The sequence below is a fragment of the Lipotes vexillifer genome, unplaced genomic scaffold, assembly GCF_000442215.2.
Source record: "Lipotes vexillifer unplaced genomic scaffold, Lipotes_vexillifer_v1.1 scaffold647, whole genome shotgun sequence".
Taxonomy (NCBI): Eukaryota; Metazoa; Chordata; class Mammalia; order Artiodactyla; family Lipotidae; genus Lipotes; species Lipotes vexillifer.
Genome location: NW_006793865.1, coordinates 651068 through 655629, shown reverse-complemented (window position 1 = coordinate 655629; position 4562 = coordinate 651068).

The window sequence follows — 4562 nt, the reverse complement described above, 5'->3', positions numbered from 1 at the left end:
CTGTTGTGGCCTCTCCCGTTGCGGAGCACAGGCTCCGGATGCGCAGGCTCAGCGGCCATGGCTCACAGGCCCAGCCGCTCCGCGGCATGTGGGATCCTCCCGGACCAGGGCACAAACCCACTTCCCCCGCATCGGCAGGCGGACTCTCAACCACTGCACCACCAGGGAAGCCCCAAGAGAGAGACTTTTTTAATGAAAGATTTTTCACTAAGGCTGATATTTATGCCCTAGATTATCTACTCTGTAGCAAAGATGAATATTAAAAGAAATACGGAGAATCTTTATAAGTGAGTGTGGTCAAGTATATGGATCAGTGATGAGTCGGGTTTTAGGGTAGATTAAATAGGCAATGCTTTTAGTTGGTCTTGAAAGTAACTTTGAACTCACTAGCTTGAAATAAGTACTTGCTGTTCAGTGAAGTTATTTCTCTCCTTATATCCTTGATCTTCAAATGAAACAATCTTCAGTTATGCATAAGTTCTAAAACACAGGGTCCCTGAGGGCGAGGTCTTTTCTGAAAGCTTCATGGATAGTATTGACGATACGGATCATTCTGTGAGATGGACTTGAAAATATGCATTAGTAGCTTAATTTTCAGTTTGTTTCTTTTTCATTTAGATAGATGTTTATTTTCTTTACCATCTTCCCTTTCTAACTTCTATTGCTAATTCCTCCTAATTGTTTTCCCCCCTTTCTTGGTCCCTTCATGGGAAATGCCAGCCAGTTTTCTGTCTTTGGTCTTTTCCTCCCAGGCTTCATCTGAACACTCACCACCTTCCTCTAATTTGAACTAGATGAATTGGCCATAATTATTAATAGGAATATTAATGAATGGGAGGGCATATTAGTCACATGTTATTTATTGTTCGGTAAAAAATAGGAAGTCATCTTGAAAGGTAGAGAATGTCCTACAAATGCCCTTCAGACCTTCCTTGCTTTCCCTTGTACCAACCATGCAGGCATATTTAAATTTTTTCCTGCTACATGTGAGGATTGATTGGGTTTTCTTGTCACTTTTATTCTCATTGACAAAAGTCATCCATACTTTTTAAGAGATCTTCATCAGTTGTGATTGGAAATTAGATTTCAGTTCTAATCCTGTGTGTGATGCTGATCAGTCATTTAACTTCTCTGAACTTCCGTTTTCCTTATCTCTAACACAGTTGTTAGCATAATAATGTTGTCTCCATTTATCACACAGGATTATTATGAAGATCAAACAAAATAGTACATATGAAAATGTTTTTTAAATACAAAAGCTTTATACACAATGTTATTGAATTTAGATGAGTTAAATCTTTTTCAGTTAAAATATTTGCAGATAGAACTGTATGTGCTGAATTAAATGCGCTTTAAGTTTTATGGGAATTTCCTTTCCAATCTACTTCTGAAGAGGAAAACAGAAACATATGTTATGCCAAGGGTAAAATGTTATTTTTGGTGGATCACAGACGTTCGATTTTGTTTGTCTGAGGCAGAGCAGAATATTCAAAAATACATGAGCACATATTTTACGTGAATCTCATTAAAGCTCAGTGGTAACTACCATCTTGATTGAAGTTAGCTCAAGTGTAGAAGGTGCATAGCTTGAGGGTTCTGGAAGGAGAGGGTTAGGGGAAATCCCGTTTATTCTTCCATAATTCATTCAGTGGTACCAAAGCTAGGGTTCTCCAGAAAGCCCAGTGAGACCTTCGCTATTTCAAAATAGGAACAGTATCCTTATCAAAAGCACAGCGCTGTAGGAAAATAGGACGGCATCAAAATGAAAACTTCTGTAGAACAATAGGCAACATAAGTAAAAAGACAAGCCTCGGACCGGGAGAAGATGTTTTGATACATATAACTGACAAAGGATTAGTATCCAGAATACATTAAACGACCAAAGAACCTCCTATAAATCAGTGAGCAATTGACAGTTATGCATTAATACTGAGCAGTTCTCAAACTTTTTGCTATCAAGGTCCCTTTACAGTCTCAAAAATTGAGAACCCCAAAGTGGTTTTGTGTATGTAGTTTATATCTACTGATATTTACTCTATTAGAAATGAAAATAGAGGAATTTTTGAAGTATTACCTTATTTAAAATAATACATGTTAAATAACATTTATGGAAAATAACTTTTTCAAAATGAAAGTTTAATGAGAAGAGAGGCATTTGTTTTACATTTCTGAAAATCTCTTTAATGTCTGGCTCAGTAGAAGACAGCTGGATTCTGATAGCTGCTGGTTCAATCAGTCTGTTGCTATATGTTTTGGTTAAAGTATGTGAAGAAAATTGAGCCTCATGTGGATAGGAAATTGGAAAAAGAAGGACCTTGTGGATCTCCCAGGGTCCTCAGACCACGAAAAATGGGTAAAGTACATGAACAGAAAAAGCCTGAATAGTCAAAACAGTATGAAAAGGTGATCATTGTCACTGATAATCAGGGAAATATGACTTAGTTGTCTCATGTTTTCAGATTGGCAAAAGGCAAAAAGTCTCACAAGATCAAGTGTTGGTGAGAATGGAGAAATGGGAACAATTGCTTCAGTTTGATGGTGGCTATTATGAAAGTTGAAGACGTACCCCCTGACCTGACAACTCCAGGGGTATACCTAGAGTCTCACAGTGTCTGCAGAGGCACAGCATGGGCTCTACCTGAGGACTGTCACCCAGGTCCCACTCCAGACCTGCTGAGTGAGAATTTGCAATTAACAAGACTTCTCAGGTGACTCGCATGCTTCTTGCATCTCGAGAAGCAGTGCTCTCAGGAATCCAGGCACATGTGGACAAGGAGACTTAGTGGCTGATCACAGCTGAATTGCTTGTATCTGGGAAAAGTTGGAGATGGACCCTAAATTTCCGTGAATAAGAAAGTGGATAAATTGTATAATGGACAATAAGATGGCAAACAAGCAGTTCAAATGAGTGAACTGGATATGTAATACCAATGGCTAGCCTTGAAAAAATATTGGATGAAAACAAGCTGTCAGAAGGTGACATGTATGCCACTTATATATAGTTTTTTAAAGTACTGTTGTTATTTATAGAGAGAAAATATAGAACCATCAATGGGAAACACATCATTCAGAAAAGTAGTTGCCTCTGGAAAGGGAGGGAGAGGGGTGGAATGGGGGCGTGGCAGCAAAGGGGCCTTATCTGAGCCAAGACTTCTAATTAAGATCTGAAGGAAGATGTCAGCATTGATTAATTCTGGGTGGTGAGTAATGAGGGTTTATCACTCTACTAACATGTTTTCATGAAATACTTCAAATATCCAGAGAAATACAAATTAATGTTCCATTTTTTGTTAATAGAAAATACACTTGCATGAAAGGGGAGATAAAGGTTTTCACTGAAGTCTACATTTTATTCCTAGCATATTCCATAAGCTCACTGTGGCAGAGGCTGTTACTTGTTTCTCTCAATATTCATTCTCTCCTTCCTTATAATTCTGGTTTGTAATTGGGCACAGAGCCACCTAAAATATTACCTTCCTAGCCTCCCTTGCAGCTAGGAGTCTGTAAGTTCTGGCCAGTGATCTGAACAACTTTGGGGACATGTCCTTAAAGATGTGGGATGTCCTTATTCCTTCCTCCGCCAGCTTCAATGAACAGGTAGGTAATGGTTGGCGCCCTACCCCTGTCTGGGACCATGAATCCTCACAGGGCAGAGAAACTGAAGCCCAGGAGCTTCCATCCTTGACACGTAGAGGGACCCTATAAGCCCCAGACAACCTCCTTCTGCATTCAAGAGAAATAAAACTCCTGCATTACTGAAGCCTCTGTTGTTTTGCATTTCCTGTTGCAGGTGACTCACGTCCTGATTGCTTTTTTTTTTTAATTGAAGCATAGTTGGTTTATAATGTGTTAATTTCTGCTGTACAGCAAAGCGATTCAGTCATGCATATATATACATTCTTTTTTATATTATTTCCCCTTATGGTTTATCTCAGGATATTGAATATAGCCAATTGCTTCTTATTTCACCGTGTGTATTGTTCCCTCCCCATATGAGAGGTATAGCTTCAACAGTAGCAAGGACGTGGACTCGTAGCTCTGAGAGATCTGGGATCAAGTTACAGTGGCGGCACTAATTAGGTGATCTTGGGCAAGTCGTTTAAACTCTTTAAGCCTTTTTTATTTTTATTTTTTTCATCTGTAAAATAAGGGTGAAATCAACCTTGCTGAATTGTAAAGGTGAAAACTTAAGTGTGAGCACTGTGCCTGGCACATGATAGGCATTCAATAGCTATTAGCTTTTACTTATTTTCAATAATCTCTTCTGCTTATACATTTTCTTGCTTTATTTAACTGTTCACTTGGGTTTCTGAAATCATCTAATGGGAATGGTAATTTGCAGAGAAATCCATGATCATATAGATCCTATGGTGTATTTTTTTTTTTTTTTTTTTTTTTTTTTTTTTTTTTTCTATTTGTTGAGGATATTTGCATCTATGTTTACCAGTGATATTGGCCTGTAGTTTTCTTTCTTTGTGACTTCTTTTTCTGGTTTTGTTATCAGGGTGATGGTGGCCTCATAGAATGAGTTTGGGAGTGTTCCTGCCTCTGCTATATTTTGG